General features: G+C 36.1%; 1 protein-coding gene across 1 annotated transcript in view; it reads right to left on the reverse strand.

Annotated features, from left to right (window-relative positions):
- Positions 1-18,240, reverse strand: part of LRP1B (LDL receptor related protein 1B) — a gene marked incomplete at its 3' end in the record, with an annotated part of 2,351,282 nt that overhangs the window by 2,079,539 nt on the left and 253,503 nt on the right. The window contains exons 7-8 of the mRNA XM_082630936.1: positions 13,280-13,504; positions 2,409-2,561 (exon numbers count right to left, since the gene is read on the reverse strand). The remainder of the gene's footprint in view (positions 1-2,408; positions 2,562-13,279; positions 13,505-18,240) is intronic.

Below are 18,240 nucleotides of genomic sequence, written 5' to 3' on the forward strand. Positions count from 1 at the left end.
CACTGCATCCTGAACGTCTCCCTTAAACAAAACAAGTAAAATCTGTGAAAATGTAAAACATTCTTTCAGACCTTCCACATTGTAACCTGAACATGAGAACTTTTATCCTACTCTTGCTCTTCCCTTATTATATACATGTCCCTTCATATAGTCTTCCTTTTTAAAATAAATTTATTTATTTTTGGCTGTGTTGGGTCTTCATTGCTGCGCGCAGGCTTTCTCTAGTTGCGGCAAGTGGGGGCTACTCTTCGATGCGGTGCACGGGCTTCTCATTGTGGTGGCTTCTCTTGGTGGGGAGCACGGGCTCTAGGCGTGCGGGCTTCAGTAGTTGTGGCACACGGGCTTAGTTGCTTCACAACATGTGGGATCTTCCTGGATCAGGGCTCGAACCTGTGTCCCCTGCATTGGCAGGTGGATTCTTAACCACTGTGCCACCAGGGAAGTCTGCATGTACTCTTCCTATACTCCTCTTTCTAACCCACTTCCTTTTAGTTCTGGGGGACCAGAAACTCACAAAGATAAATTGTCTCTTAAAGTTAATGCTAGTTCAGAACAGAGCAAGCCCATTACGATTGATTTTAAGCTTTGATCTCAGTCTGAGCTGAAAACCATTGTTAAAGAGTTAAAACCTAGATAAGATAGAAGGAAATTTACAGATCAATGTAGAATAGATCTGGAAACATATAATCGAGGGTTCCCTGATCTGTATCAATTGGTTCATGTGTTATTAGGAACCTCATATGTGAAAATTTATACAGGAAGGAAATAATGAAGGTGACCTAAGAAATCCAGATTTGTTTGATTCTTTATTTTGTACATGAACATCTCATTGTTCCAGCACTGTTATTGAAAAGACTAGCCATTTTCTTTGACCTTTGTTTAAAAAAAATTAGTTGATTATATTTATGGGAGCCTGTTTCTGGTTTCTGTTGCCTTGATCCATGTGTCTATACCTCACCAATACAACACCGTCTTGATTACTATAGATACATAGCAGAAAACATATTTTTAATCCTAACTTTCCCATAGATTAAAACCCTGTAAGTTTAACTTACTGAAGTTTTCCCACACAGTGTTTGCATATTTAATTTTTCCCTGACTGGTTTCCTTATGTGGAAATTAGTTATTAAGTTTAGCTTGCATTCCCAGAATGTACTGAATGACACTGAACCAAGAGAAACCATCCTTCACTTCAGAAGATAAGTAGGAACATATTGAAAACATTTGCAAGCAATCATAGGACCATATGGTGGGGGGAAGGGAAGAGGAGAAAAGGAGCCATTGTGGAGCATTGTGAGAAAAGGAGGTAGGTGTAATTTAGCATGTGCAATATGGACAAGAAGAAGAATAGCACTGCAGTAAAATATTTTATTCTCCTGGCATCTTCGCTCTTCCAAGGTTAACCTATTGACATCTAACCAAGCAAGTTCATAGTGTGGATGAACATAAGACACATAGGACGCAACAAATTCTTAGAGCAACATTTCCAACCAGAGTTTTCTTATGTAAAAAAAAGATTCATGAAATATAAAAGCTAAGATTTTAAATGGTGCTTTTTCCACAAACATAGCAACCGGTTTGCAGAGCTAAAGTCCTTCTGTTCCATTGATAAATGTCCCTTTACAGAGATTTGGCTACCAGATGGTCATCCTATCTCTATCACCCACTTCCCCAAAAGAAATAATACTAGCTGCTGATTTTTTTCCTCTAACCTGAATATATTTAGCTTTCTTTTGCAGTACTTCACACTGAGAGTCTAATTCTGAGTCAAGCTAGAACAGCCTCATCTCATTCATTTTGCCTGAGTCTTTCTCATTTTCTTTTTTATTAATCTTAAGGTAATTTGGAAATACTTTTGCAATCATTTCACTTTTATGATAAATGGTTTTGTAATAGTTTTCAAAGAAACAATTACAAACGTCCTTCCCCCCCACCCCTCTTTTTTCTTTTAGCCCTATTCTCTTAAATCAGCATAGCTTGAGTTCGAGCAGAGATTCCATTTCTGCTGAGTTAATATCTTCAATTTGGACCAATTTAATCCCTGGACAGTCTTTTTTCTTACTTATTGTGTAATTATTTAAAAAGACACTAGTTTTTATGATTCTAGGAATTTTCAAATTGTCCTAATTTTGAAATCAATGTATGTCTGATACCCACTGGCTATGGACCCTACTTAAGTGCTGAATCTTAAGTGTGCTGTATGTGTATGTATTTGCTAAGTTGCTTGCACCCTGCTAAGCAGAGTACATGTCTAATCCTACTGATTTTAAAACTCTGTGCAGACATCACAAAATGCCCAAATAAAATAAATCGTGGTACTATAAAACTCTAGTAGTCTACAGTTTGTAGCTTTTGCAGAGTGTCCCGTTATCATTAGGATTTTAAAAGTCATGAAAGATACAGCCCACCTGAAGTATGCAATTGGATCAGGAGATCTTTGTTTGTTTAGATGTTCTCTCTCTTCTGGAGCTTTCTTTCCCCTTTATACTTCTTTCTGCTTTCCTTCTTTCATTCCTTCTTTCCTTCTCCCTCCCTCCTTTCTTCTTCCCACATATCTTTCTCTACAAAAAAGAAAATACAAAAAACACATTTGTAGTTCTAAATGACATGTTACCAGCTCTTCCCTTAGAATTACATTGGATGTCACTGTTTCTTCTGTCCTGATGGCCTGTTCACAAAGTCAAAACTGTATAAATTGAGCCAGAGATCAACTTAAAGAGTAAATTCAATACCTAGGACAAATGTATGAACACTCACATATACAAACACATAGAGAAACGTTAAACTGGACATTCCAACATTGTTCCTAAGAGAACTGTAAACAAAATGAAGATATCTACAATCTTGGATATACCTACTTTAATGATAAAGTTAACTTAATAAATCTTTCAGAATTATCCATTGTCTGTCAAATTTTGGTTCCACAAATGGAAACTACAGTTGATCTGCTACATTGCCTACCAGAAAAGGATGCTCCATAGCATTGGACTTAGAAGCACTAAAAAATTCTTCCTGGTTTATCATTTCAGGGGTTATGTCATTTTTCTACAATGAAGATATACTTGTATTTCATAACATTGATATTTTCTTGGACTGTTGTAGCTGTGTTTATCAACAGGTCATGTCTTTGAGGAATCAGTTACCATAATACCTACTATAAAGGCATGTATAAAACAATAGAGGATTCCTGCTCCAATCAGGGATGACAATTCTACAAATACTTCTGTATGAATGTTAGAACTATGCCTTTACAGGTTGTTTTGACCTCAAGCCAATTAAGGCAATTTCTAAAGACTAAGAATACACGTTACACTGTTGCATAATGTAATTCAGTGTTAAAGTCTTATGCTCCACCTATCATTTGCCCTCAAGCCCCAGTGAAAATTTTAGTGCCTATGCCCTGAACTCTCTGATCTTGAATTTTCAAAAGAAATTTAAGTGACTCAAATAGAGGTTAAAGAATTTATTCAGCTCTTGTGAAACAGAGCATCTGAAGATGTAGTAGCTTCCTAATTGAAGCAGTCAGTTTTGGCAGCATAGGGAGAGCTGAGTAGCTGCCTTTATGGTTTTGATTTAGGCTGTGATTTTTGACTTTAAGCAAAACTCATGGTTGCATGTCATGTCTTTTGCTTGGGTTTACAATAACCATCAGAACAGGTTTTCCCAGAATTATTTTTGCAAGCCTTGTGGTTTATAAGCAAGTCACAGTTCCTAAGGCAAGACAGAGAGATAGCAGAAAGGAAAACAAAGTGAGTATATGGGGGCTGGGTGGGAGAGGGACAAAAGCTAGAAGGCATGCTCTATCTCTTTTGTTTAATTCTTTTACATCTTATATTTTGGCCCTCTGCTGCAAGTGTGGATGGGCAAAGACTTCCGTGGCATACCTCCCCATTCTGATCAAATCATACATTTAAATGTCTGGGATAGTTTACTGATGCAGACCTTTAAACGGATAAGGGGGAAGTGGCCAAAAAAGACACCTCCTGAGTTAAGTATTTCAAAATGTTCCCACAAGTAGTCAGTTGAATTATCTCACTAGAAAAAAAAATAATTATATGGGGGAATTACTTTGCTATGTAAATTTCACTTGTGTTAGAACCCTCGTCCCAGGACACACACACAAATTTCAAATTTATAAGCAAACTGTTACCTTTTATAAAAAATGCATTGAAGTTAAGAAAGAGAGGAACACTCAGAGGGAGGTGGGGAACTTTTTTTTCTTTCTCCATGATGAAGGCAATTAATGGAAGCTTCCAAGAATTGGTTTGTGACATGCCAGGATGGAGAGTCCTCATGATCTTTAGCTAAGGAAGGGAAACTTCATGAGCCTCAGATAGAGGAGATGAGACCTCATAAACTCAGCAGGGGAGGGTACATTGAGTAATATACTTACAAGTTAACCCCACTTCAAAAAGTATATTTTAAAAGGAGTATTAATGATATATAATTAAAATTGATCACTGTATTTATTCTGCTAAATATTAATGAATTTATCATATTTTGATATTTTGTCTTTAAATAATGGTAGGTAGCACTGTTTTTATGGAAGGGATGATATGTCATCTTATTTATAGCACTTACTACCACTTGATGTATATATGTTTATGTATATGTATATAAACATATATATATATATATGTATATATATATATATAATTTTTGTTTGCTGCTGATTCCTCTGAACTGAAATGTGAGGTCCAGTATTCAGAGGTTTTTTGTGTTTATTTCTTTTTACTGCTATGTTCCTAGGACACATTATAGGCATTCAATAAATACTTTTTTAAATTAATGAATAGCAATCATATCTTGATCACACTACATGTATCACATCCAAGATTTATTTCAGTAAAAGCAAACCATACACAGCACTTTCTTGTGTATGAAAAGATGTGTAGATGCCTTGGATAGGGCTCCAACTTATTCTTTCAGGATGGATCATTTCAGGAGAAAAATATACTGATTGTACTGGGACCTCAAAATGTCTCAGAGTGTTCCATGTATTCTCAAAGTACATCAGAAATCTGTTGAACAATCAGACCCTTGCATCAGGTACTGGGAATACAAAGATTCTAAGTTAGTATCTATTTCAAAGAATGGTCCTAAAATTGCCTCAAAGGGATTAAAATAATCTGTGAAAAAAGAACTCTCGGTGAGTTGTTATCATATTTCATCACCCTCAAGCCAACATATTGAAAAATAGATATGGATACAACAAATGACCTAAAGCAGATCTTTGTAAGAAAACGGCTATCAAAATTCCTCTGTTCACACTCAGAGAGAAAGAACTCTCTAGTATCTCCTTCTCTTCTTATAAAGATATCAGTCTTATGGGATTAAGGCCTTACCCTTATGACTTAACCTTTCTTACCTCTGTATAGGCCCTGTCTCCAAATCCAGTCACAGTGAGGATTAGGGCTTCAACATAGGAATTTTGGGAGAACACAATTTAGTCCACAGCATACTCCGTGGTGAAAAGAAAAAAGTTAGGTGTTTATCTACTTCTGCTCTAAAAAGCTCCTGATATGCATACAGGAGACTGGACTAGTCTTGTCTGTGATATTTGGGTAACCTAACGTTTCTGCCATAAGTGGTTTTTCCAGCACAAGGCCCAGTAGGGTTACCTTACAACAACCCCACCACATGCACAGTGGGGAACACATTCATGCTTAACACACCCCAAACGGTCAGACTTTTAAGGAAAATCTGTTTTTAGTTTATGAATCATATGAATGTGTTATCCATTCAAAAAGTAAAAACAAACAAGCAAACAAAAAACCCTCCACAGAAGGGTTCAAGCAAGAGCAAGCTCTATGTCCTATTAGTTATTATTAAGAAAAGGGCTACTAACAATGATCAGGATAATTAGGATGTCAGGCTATGCTATAGAAACAGATTCTAAATCTCAGTGGCTTAACATAGCAAAGTTGTGTTTCTCTCTCAAGATCTTATATTGGTTAGGTAACCATATAGATTAAATGTCCATCTGGTTAACTCAAGAATTCAGATGTCTTCTATATTTTGATGCTGCCATTATGGGGCTTTAAAGAGTTCCTGGGGCAAGGGAACAGAGAACGTGGAAGACTCATTATTCTCAAGCAGTTGAGACCGGAAGTGATACACTTTACTATCTTCTCACAGGCCATTGTCTACAGGCAACTAATTCATAGCCCCACTTTAACTGTAATGGAATCTAGAATAAATATGGAAGCATACAGAACATTTTGGGCACTCTATAATCTATGCTGAACTGGGTTCCTTATAACTGCAAATACCACACTATATTTAATAAAAGGAGTCATCTCTAGTAAATCATTAATGTAATAAGACTGTGGCTTTTCCTCAATCATTTTAATCAAGACGTTTCCCCCAAAATAAAAGTCACAAAATACATTTGGAAGACTGTTGTTTCCACTTAATCTTTATTCATCCATAACACAAAGTTATTATTTCCTAATAGTGATAGAGTTGAACCAAGGTGAATTCCAGACATTGTAATTGAGGTCTAGGAAGCCATCCTTATAAAGTCAGTCTAAATACCCTCATTAACTCAATAGTAATAAGACTTAAAAGGATCCCTCCCAGGGTAACAGGCATATCATGTGGAGAGAGCCTTGTGATAAAAAAAACTCCCGTTAGGATGTCAGCAAAGAAAGGAGAGATTTTTTGTTGTTGTTTTGGATTGATTTTCTTTTTGTTTGCTTTTTGTATTTACAATTTATTAGAACTTTTGTAAAAATATTTTAAAGGATGGGATATTTTAATTAGGTGATTCAATTTTGTTTTTTGTCCAATTTCCTTTAAGAAACAGTTATATATTGCAGTGATATACACACATTTAGTCCAAATTAGTTTTTGCCTTCATAAAGAAAAATTAAAACTAAATTACTACTCTCAAAACTTCCTTCATTATTACTCTTTAAAGGATTGGTTCCCAAACATTAAAGAGCTTCAGAATCATTTGACATCTTGGTCAAATACAGATTGCTGGGATCTACCCTAGTTTCTGATTCAGTTGGCCTGGGGTGGCATCTGAGAATATGCAATGGCAGCAAGTTACCAGGTAATGCTAATACTGCTGGTCTGGGGACCACACTTGGAGAACAACTGTTCTAAGTTATATGATATTATAATTATATGATATCAGCTCATTATTTAAAGATTCCTGTAAATCAGCTGGCTCCTGTACATGGCATGTCTTTTCAAGAAAGGGCTATTTGTAATTTATTCTTTTAATCTCAGCACCTAACAGACACACTGGAAACATGATAGATATTGAATAAATTTTTAATGAATGAATAAAGTATCTATTCTATATCCTCATATCATATTTTAAATATATATGGTTAACATTAAAATTTATTTCATTTATTCAAAACAATAGATGAGAAAGCAAGGTTCCCACTGCGCTATGGTTTGTTCATCATACTAGACTCAGCTAGTCCCCAACTTTGTTCTTTTTCATGAACTGAAGGTGAATTATCTGCAGCCTCAACAGGATAATCTATCAACTATAAGCTATTAGGATCAACTCTTCCATGAGGGAAAGGATGGAAGCAGTACTGGAAAAAGGAAGGAGTTTGTGGTAATGCAATGTCAACATAGGCCTTAGCCAAAACCACAGGGAGCCCTGAAGTTTGGAAAGTCCTTCAGAGGTCTACCGTATTGCATAGAGGGGGTTGAGTACCGTATTAAGCAGTCATTAGATTTAAGCTGCCCCTGAGAACGGAGAGTGCCTTGGGCAAGGCTGATGTCTCTAATTAAGGGCATTTCCAGAGAGCTCAGAATAAACACTTCTGTATGTGTGTATATATATATATTTTTTTCAGCAATATATATTATTCTTATTTAATATCAAAATAATTATTATTTAATAATAAAATTTTAACATATGTAATTAGTAATTAATGTTCAGATATATAATTATATTTTAAGTTGAGATATATAATGATACTTTAACTTAAAGGAAGGAAAATGCCTTCTATTACTTACAACTGTGTTTACAAGAAGTATTTTTATTGATTGACTACTTAAATATTGAAAATTAAAAGCTTGATATATTCCTTTTCAGTGACACAATGGACATTAAAACAGTAACACTGCATTTTTTTTACAGCTATTATAGCTCTCATGCACATGGTGAAAATGTGAAACATTCTCACACTCGTCATATTGTCTGCCAAATCAGTGATGGTTTTATTTGCTATCTAGAGTTACTATTGGCTGGAGATGGATTATGGTGTTAAACAGGAAGAGCCCCGTAGACACAGAGAATAAACTATTTTGGGTGCCTACGTTAAGTGGTCAATATGATGGCTTCATACCAAAAGTGAACTCAAACTTCTCTAGCTTAGTCACAATAGACAGAAGAACATGAATAATGGATCATCTTGGGAATAAGAGTTATAGAATTAAGAAGCCCCACTATCAATTCTTAATATAATAGCAAAGAGAAAGCGGGATGTTGAACATTACAACCTGACTGCTTAAGAGACAAGAAGGATTAGATGTACTGTACTTCAGTGTGCCTATTAGTGTAATGAGAAGTATCAAAACAAATGTTTCCATATGGAGGTAGGTGTAAATGTATTCCCTATACTAACACTTAACTCATTTACCTATCACTCAGACTCTTTATTCACTTACCAGCATATGGTTATTGGATGTGTGCTACTTATTGAAAATATTGTGGAAAAAAATTTTATACATAGGTGAACAGAGACATCTCTGGATATAAAAACTAGTACTAGAGTGTTTTTAAAAATGTTTTCACATGTCTATTTTTGTTGTTGCTTCTAATCGAAAAGAAATAAATCAAACATTAAAAATCTTCCCTGGTTCAAGTTCTCATCTTATACATGGACTACAGTAACATTCTTTTAACTAACATCTGTCTTCCACTTTAATGTAAGTCTTATGTTGACTCTGGAGCACACATTGTATCTTATGATTATCCATGTTCAAAATGTTCAGTAGATCTTCATTGCCGATGTAATGTTAAAATGTTTCATTTCCAAGTACTTTATGCTCTCATGTCTCCTCATGCTCCCAACCCTTAATTCCACTTAACCTTCAAGTGTGGTCATTGCAATGTCAAACCATGTCATTCTTTTGCTCTCTTATAGCTCTTTTGCTGCTGTTGTTTCTAATAATTTCTCTGCCAAAAAATGTTTGCTCTACCTTTTTCCCCTCCAAGTGAATGGTTACTTATGCTTTCTAAACCTATCTATCTCAAATGTTAACTTCTCACTGTGATATTCCCCTACATCCTTAGGCTTATTCAGTCAAGTCCCATCACTCTGTTGCCATGGCATGCTGTACACATCACTCTTATAACACATATATGTTTGTTTTGCCCAGTATATCATAAGCTCCTCAAGATCTGGACCATGATTTACCCATCTTTGGATCCTTAGGCTTATAGTTATTGCCACCATGTGCACATTATATACGTCTACCGAATTAAGGTCACATAAAATACTGAAAGTTTGTGATTTAACACATTTTGATTAATTAAGCTCATATATAGCAATTACAATATTCCTGAGAACTAAAATTGTACATTTATTCTTGTTATTCTTGATTAAAAACTTTGATTGCATATGTGTTTCTCTGGGAAGGAGCTTATTCCTAAGTAGCAGGCAGTAATGGAAAACTACAGAGGAAGGTAAAATTGAAATAAAGGAAGGGTAGAGCTTGGGGTTCAATAACAATTTAAAAAATATTTGTTGAGCACCAGTTAGGTTCAAGGCATTGTGCTAATTTCTAGTAGAACTTAGTCCCTGCTTTTAATGTGCTTATAAGAGATCTGATAGAGAGTGAAATTAGGCATCTCAAATATAAAAAAAGTATATTTTAGGGCTTCCCTGGTGGCGCAGTGGTTAAGAATCCACCTGCCAATGCAGGGGACATGGGTTTAAGCCCTGGTCCGGGAAGATCCTACATGCCACGGAGCAACTAAGCCCATGCACCACAAGTACTGAGCCTGTGCTCTAGAACCCACGAGCCACAACTACTGAGCCGGCGTGCTAAAACTACTGAAGCCTGTGCGCCTAGACCCTGTGCTCTGTAACAAGAGAAGCCACTGGAGTGAAAAGCCTCTGCACCTCAACGAAGAGTAGCCTCCACTCGCCGCAACTAGAAAAAGCCCACACACAGCAACGAAGACCCAACACAGCCAAAAATAAATAAACTAAAAAAAAAGAAAAAGTGTATTTTAAAAGGCCTGATATTGGCAGGCAATGCAAAAAAAAAATGCAGAAACCATGAAGAAAATAAGCAATCATTTAAATATTTTATAATATTTACCCTCATTTATGAAATATTTTAAAATATTAAGTGAATGGGTAGTTGTGACAATTTCAATTTTAAATATAATGATCAAATAGGGCTTTGTATATGCATATATCAGGAAGATAGCATAGGTTAAAGTTAAAAAAGATTAATCTGTATCAACCTCAGGCATCTCAAATAAAAATATGAAATACCTTCAAATGTATATCTAAAAATATGATAGATCATTATTGTATTCAGCATTAATTATTATGTTTTTCAGCAAAACAAAGAAGCAGCAGACAGGCAATTCTAGACATAAGTACATTCCTTTTTTTTTCATTCTTTTTGAAGTGAGAGTTTAATTATGAAGAGATAACTAGAAGTGTTATGACCTGAATTCAAATTAATATTTGATTAAATTTCATAAGACAGCATGGAGCTATAACTGGAATGAAGAGTTTGATGAAATTAAAATTACTTAGTAATAGATATTAAGCTAAGTAACTATTAAATTGTTTATTTCTTAGGGTGTAATAGCAGGTGCCAGAGGAATAGTATAAATTTTCCACAAACACAACCCTGGTAGACTTTCAGAGACTCGGGACTGTGTGGCTGAACAATTCTTGATCACAATTTATATTAGCTGTACCCCTTCAGACATGTGACAATGTTTTATATACCTCTGCAAGTCACTAACGGTACTGAAAACACAAGTAGTTAATGTTCCTGATCTACATTTTTGAAGGCCAAAGGGATGAAAGTTATACTGAAATCAGTTATGTGCTACAGAAAAACAAAAACCAAAGTATAACCTTTATCATTTGCAAATGTGAAAGAAACAAATACATGGGAAACAACTGGAAGAGAATCATTCTGAGCCAGAGGGAGGAATCCCTAATCAGCAGATCATAACAGACATCCTTAGCAGAAGGTAAGCCTGAGCAGGAGAAAAGAGGCTGGGCTGGGGATTCAATGGTAATTCACACTGTGCCAGTTGCTACAAGAGTGCGGTCCCTTCTTCAGTGTGCTTGTGAGAGAGTAGAAAGCTAGAAGTAGGCTGCTGAAGTGTAACAGAGAACATGGTGAATGCCCTAACAAAATTACAATCTATAATTTACTTTAAGACATATCTCACTCTATGAGCAAAGGGAAGAGATGAGCAAAACCTCTAAGGAGGGAGGTACCTTTGAGATAGGCCTGGCAGCACTGGTTCAGACATCAGTAGTGATGAACGGGATAAAGGCCAGGAACCAGTCTTTCGGCTAGAACAAGTACTTTGGTTGATGAGTGTGGAAGTAGCCCTGATAACTTATTCTGGACAGCTAAGTTTTGATCTTCACTCCACCAACTATCTGTTGAATTATGGGTGAGTCACTTAGCCCTTCCAGACCTAGTTTTCTCAATGACGCATACAAGGAATTGACCTGGATAATCATTAAGATCATGCCTGTTCTAAAATGCTCTGATCTAAGAACACATTGGTTGGTTCCTGTTTTGAATGGCTTAGAATGCTGTTAATAAATTTCTTTTAAATTTGTAGGCAACTGAAATTTGCCAAAAGTTTTCTGAGCAAGGTAGTAGTATGATTAAGAATATACTTTTGGATTGTTAATCTAAAGAAGACACATAGGATTAATTCTTGTGGGAGGATCACTTAGAATCTCTAATGTTCCTAGGTAAGAGGTAATGAGGAGCTAGCAAAGGAAATATATTATAGAAGCTGAATCCATAAGACCTGTCCTCACTATTAATCAATGCCAATAGGAGAGAAAAAAGAAATGAAAACAAAAACCAAAACAAACAAACAAAAAAACATAGCTTCCAGCCTTGGTATCTAAGAGCATTTTTACCAGACCAAGCTAGGAAAATTTTATGTATAAGGATCAGTGCAAGACTTTGGAATGAAGCTGTTCAACTGACAGCTGGAAATAAAGGTTTAGATCTTTTGCTCTCAAGATATGGACTAAAAGAGGGCTTGCAAACTCAAATGCTTACAGGGACTACTGAAGTAACAGGCTATGTTCAAAACAATAAAGCCATGGGGAGTGCAGCACCATGAAAGAATGTGTCTTTCTGAAGGAGGTAGCTGCTGCTCAGCTTCAACAGATTGGTGCCCTTGCAATTGTAGACCCTGCTTTTCTAACATAAGCCAGACATTTACATGGCTTTCCTTTTTAAATTATTGATAAGGAAACTACTCAGTAAAATTAAGTAACTGTGGGGAATAAACAAAACATGACTCTAAGCCACACTGGTATACAGACTGCTGGATATAAGTTTGGGACCACTATATTAACCTTTTCAGAATTAGAAGAAAGATAATAGTGATGAAAATTGTGGGAAAGGGTAGACATTTTCAAAAGAACAACTCTAAGGAGAGAAGTCTAAGAAGAAATCCTCAAATAATTTTTATACTTAAAAAGTCAAGTAAAAGAAAATAGTGGTCCCTATATACAATGAGGTTGCCAGATATGAGAAAAATATGAGGATATACTCAAAGAGAATGGAAGGTAAAGAAACAAGGATAGACACAGTGTCCACCAACAGGAGGAATTTAAAGAATACACAATAGAAGAGACACTAGTAGCCTAAGAAGATAGGATGAAAGTGGAAGGGCATAAATTACCTGCATTTTTCTTTACATAATCTCTATATATTTTCATTTTATGTTTTCAAAAATCTGCTTCATAGCTCAACATACTTATTGGATTAAATAGTATGCTCAATATATCCACTTTTTCATACAAACACCTGGAGATGTTTTTTGTGGTAACTGGCAACTGTGAAGTTACCATCCATTACAAGAAGACAATATGGGAAAAGACTTGGAAGATTTAACTGTTCATTTGTATTATCAGGTAGACAAGTCCACAATCGTGGTTGTATTAAAACATGTATAAGAGAAAGTGGAAAATGAGTTTGATTTAATGTTTAGAAGATATTTTAAAGTGTTCCTACAACCATGCTTTCTTCATTGACTCTGAGAATTCATTAGAAGAACAAGTACCTGTATCTTTCTGGACACTTCTCAGTCTCTGCTGGTAAGAAATCACGAGTCTCAATTGTTGAGAAGCTTTATGTTTTCCTTGAAAAGAAACAGTTCCTTGAACAGATGGTTGACTGCAAGATTTTGCCACATTTCTCAAATATTCTTTGTAAACCAACAGCAGCCGCATTTAATTTTGTCTATGAGGAAGGAGCAGTGAGTGGATGATGAATCAGGCATCATTAACTGTAATTTAAGCAAAATCAAATGCAACAATGTCTTTAATAGCAATAATAAGATATTAGAAAAGCTTCTTTAGAAAAGATTTTCCACATGTGCAAAGGATTGTCAAGGAAGTATTAGAATATGACAATGAAGAATATTAAGGTGGGTGACAAAAACTGATATATATATATATGTGAGTGTGTGTGGGAGGGGGTAATTTGTATTTGGAACACACTAGGTACTCAATAATTACTTGCTGTTGCATAATTTTTCTACTCTTGCTGGTCACAGAAATTCAGATCCTGAATTTCTTCTGAGAGTCATCCATAGATCCCAAGACACCTTACCAGCAACTTTTATTTTCTTCCCTGTTTTTCCCACCATTCTGGTAGACTCTAAAACCATGCTGTTTTCCTTTTCTGGTCTGTTATTAATTCATTTCTTATAACTATATTTTTTTCTCCTTGGCTTATAAAAAAGCTCAACTTTCCTTCATGATTTAATAAGCTTTTTCTTCTAGTTATCTGCTGCTACTTATTAAACAACATCACTCCCAAATTAGTGGTCTAAACAACAATCATATTATTTTGCTCTGGACTTTATGAGTCAGGAATTCAGACAAGGCATAGCAGGCAGACTTGTCTCTGCTCAAGTCTGTCTGGTACCTCAGCAAGGAAGTCCTGATACCTGAGGGTAACTGTAAACTCTGGAGGCTGGAATCGTTTGGGAGGCATTCTTTTTTTTTTTTTTTTTTTTTTTTTTTTGCGGTATGCAGGCCTCTCACTGTTGTGGCCTACCCCATTGTGGAGCAGAGGTTCCGGACGCACAGGCCCAGCGGCCATGGCTCATGGGCCCAGCTGCTCCGCAGCATGTGTGATCCTCCTGGACTGGGGCACAAACCCGTGTCCCCTGCATCGGCAGGCAGACTCTCAACAACTGCGCCATCAGGGAAGCCCCTTGGGAGGCATTTTTGCTCACCTTATTGATACCCAGCCTAACTCAAAGCCAGGGCTCAGCTGAAACTTTTGACTGGAATGCCTACTCTTGTCACCTCCACATGGACTAGGGTTTCTCATAACATAGTGGATGGGACCTGAGAGCGAGTGTCTAGAGAATGACAGTTCAAGAGATGCAGGAAAAGGCTGCATGACTTTTTAGGACCTAGCCTTAGGAGTCACAGGCTACAACTTCCACTGTCTTCCATTGGTTGTAGAAGTCACAACCTAGATTCAAAGGCAGAGACATAGATTGCATCTCCTAATGGGTGGATGTATCAAACATTTTGTGATCTTTTTTTCTAACTTTCCATTTTAAATTACCAAATTTTCTAGAGAAGTCATGAAAAATGTCATGGGAGGGTTTGTGAGTCAATAATGTTAGTAAAACGGCATTTGAAGAGGAGAAAACGATGTGTGCAAGAGATGTATGTGAGCATTCCATGTTTGTGAATCTGCAAGTCAATTACTATTGGATCATATTGTACAAAACATGTGCAAGCAGTAGATTTTAAAGGGCCATTTTTGCCATGTTAAGAAGTTGCTACAATATACATTAAGTAATAGCAATCACTGAAGAACATTAAGCATGGGAAAAACCTCCTCACTACATATTAGCCCTATTTCTCTTGCAGGACTCTGAAGAAGGAATTTATTATGGGATGAGAATACAGATAAAGTGACTAGCTAGAAAGCTACTGCAGCAGTTCAGAGGAACATGAAGACAGCCTGACCTTCTTTTAGAAAGGGGAGAATCAGAACAAGAGAAATTGAGGAAGTTGAATTAAGGCAGTTTAAAAATTGATTAATTGCTCAGATGAAGTTGGTCAAAGTGAAGGAACACTTTTCAGATCACTATCCGTGGGTGGTTGGTTGATGATTATTATGCTATTTAGCCAAAGTACTGATGATGGACAATTATTTTCATAATATATTAACTTTAAAACATTTCTGAACTCATTATAGACATATCAGTCTCTTTCTGATAAGTCAGTAATATTGATCTACTCAACCACATGAGGCTTTCTTTATTTAACTGATTATGTAGAAACTGATGGCCATGCAGAGATTAGTTAATAATGATGAAGAGAAGTGGTGGCTATAAAAGTACTTAAAATGATCCATAGGTAGTTTTTATATCCATCAATGCCAGCAAATGTCCAGTATCATTCAGGTATTGAACTTAAACCTACTGAAAAGGTAATAAATAAAATAGCCTAACCTATGGTGTCTATTAAGTTTTATTAGCTATTTTGTCAGGCTAGTCTGTGTGCAGGCATATTGAGAGGTGAGTAAATCATTTTTTGTTTCTGCATTCTTTTAGAAACCTGTTCTTGAATATGGCTGGAATAAGTACAACTTTAAAAATGCAAAAGTTGAGGACCTGGATAGGAAAGGAGGGTAACACTTAGAATGATAAAGTGAAACTGAAACATAAGGTTTACTTTAATGTCAAAGAACTGTGATAAACAGGAAGTCTATGTGTTGTTTTCACATATATTAATTAATTTTTACAGTAACAGTGCTGAGTTAAAGCATCCTTATATATAAACCAGTGCTTACTGCTCCTGTGCCTACCAGTAATTTTTCCTTATGGGTGAAAGTAAAAGAACCTTTCATTCTTAAGGTAATATCTTGAAAAGGGGGCTTATCATGGAATGTTCAGGTAGTATTTTCACCACGTTGCTTCTAGCCAAGTGCAGCATGAGCTGTTGCTGCATACATGAACGAACTGTACTGGCAGCAGCGGTTCTAGCTGTTTGATGGTTTTATACAAAGCATGAAACTATTAAAAACATTTACTTAAAGTAACATTTTTTTACTCTACTATTAGGTATGTCTACAAAGTCAGATTATGCCTAGAAGTGGGAAGCCATATCTGTTTTCTTAATAGTACAAGTGTTTTATATTCATTGTTTTAACTTCTATATTTTACTACTATTCAATTATGGTGAGGCCGACAGATATGGAGACTGAAAAGATAGTTTTTTGCTCACAGTTTCCAAGAGGGGGAGGCATGCCACATGATGCAGGGGACATCTGGGGAAGCAAAAAGTTCAGTAAGGAGGCAGAGGGAACAGGGGGCAGGAAGAAAGCATGGGCAAAGCCTTCTCTGTGGTTTCCCTGAGAAGGAATGGACAAAGCAGGGTAAGCAGGTTTAGGATTGGCTAGTTTGGATAATTTCAGTGGGTTCCAGGTTGCAGCAGCTCTCTAGCTGTCTGGTACCTGGCCATGGGTGATTAGAGGCAGGGAATAATGGCCCAGACCGTAAGAGCCCTGTGAGAGGCTGATTCAAGAGGTGGATGGAGTATGGGCTCTGGGTTGGTTGGTTTGTATATGAAAGGCATACTTACAGGCAAGTCCTTTCCTGTCTCTAGGAACTGTCTAACCCTGGGAGAAGCAGTCTCTCTACAGTCAGCAAGGCCCCAGATGTCAAAGTTTCAGAAATACCAAAAATAAAAAGCCATGATTAATATACTCATCAATGCCAGAGCCTCCATCTTTATTCACCCCAAAAAGAAAAAAACAAGAAAATTAAATCTGTTCTTACTTAAAACAAGCCTCAAATCACTGACAGCCTGAGACTCCTGGTCTGGTGCTATTCTTGTTGCTAAAGCTGAGAGAAACTAGACACTGGAAAATTCTTAATTGTCTTTTGCTTGTGTTTTCCAAAGACTTTAAAACATGTCCTGAATTAAAAAAAAAACAAAACTATATTTAAGGTAAAGGAGTATTTCTTTTCCTGATTATCTAGTGGGCTAATAATATAAGCTAGTATTAAAATCATCTGGGAGAAAGGGAATTTAGAAGGAAATTCAGTTTGCCCATTTTGCCTTCAAACAAAGTAACATATAATCTATAAACAGAGGAAAATCCATTTTACTCTGAAGCATTATTATATTTTTATTGGGAAGACTATGTGAGGTTGTTTTTTTATATCTTTGATGGTGTGTGTCCAAAAATACAGAAGGGCCATCTATTGGTCGACAAGTTCAGGGTAAAACAGGCCATCTATAGGCTGAATGTTTGCAACTTCCCACAAATTCATATGTTGAAATCTAACCTCCATTGTGATGTTGCTTGGAGGTGTTGCTTTTGGAAAGTGATTAGGTCATAAGGGCAGAATCCTCAGCAAGATCCTTCATCTCTTCTACCAGGTGAGGTTACAGCAAAAGGAAGGAAGTATGGTTAGGAAGGAGCTTTCATGAGACACTGAATCTGCCAGTGACTTGGTCTTGGACTTCTCAGCCTACAGAACTGTGAGAAATAAATGTTTATTGTTTCTAAATCACCCAATCTATGGTATTTCTTTTAGAAGCCCGAAAAGAATAAGACAAGGCCCTATATTCAATGTTCAGATTGGAATTTATAGGATCGTTCTATGTATTTTGAAAATGCCTTTGGGTTTTGTAATACAATTAACTTTAAAAATTTTCAAGATTAATTTTATTTGTATCTAACTAATAATTTTCTCTTTTTTTGTATTCCTGCCAAGAATGCAGTACTTCATTTCTTTCATTTTTTAAGCTCTATTACGGTATTTTTAATACCCAAAATACACAAAACTGTACACAATGTGATGAGTTTGTATATGTGAATATACCTATGATACCAAAACCACAATCCATTGCTTTCAGAAGTTTCCTTGTGTCCCTTCATTATTTTTTTTCTGGTAAGAAAAATTAACATGAAATTTTCCCTCTTAACATATTTTGAAGTGCACAATACTGTATTGTTAATTATAAGCACTGTGTTCTACAA

Source organism: Mesoplodon mirus (genome assembly GCF_964341445.2).
Source record: "Mesoplodon mirus genome assembly, chromosome: 8".
Lineage (NCBI taxonomy): Eukaryota > Metazoa > Chordata > Mammalia > Artiodactyla > Ziphiidae > Mesoplodon > Mesoplodon mirus.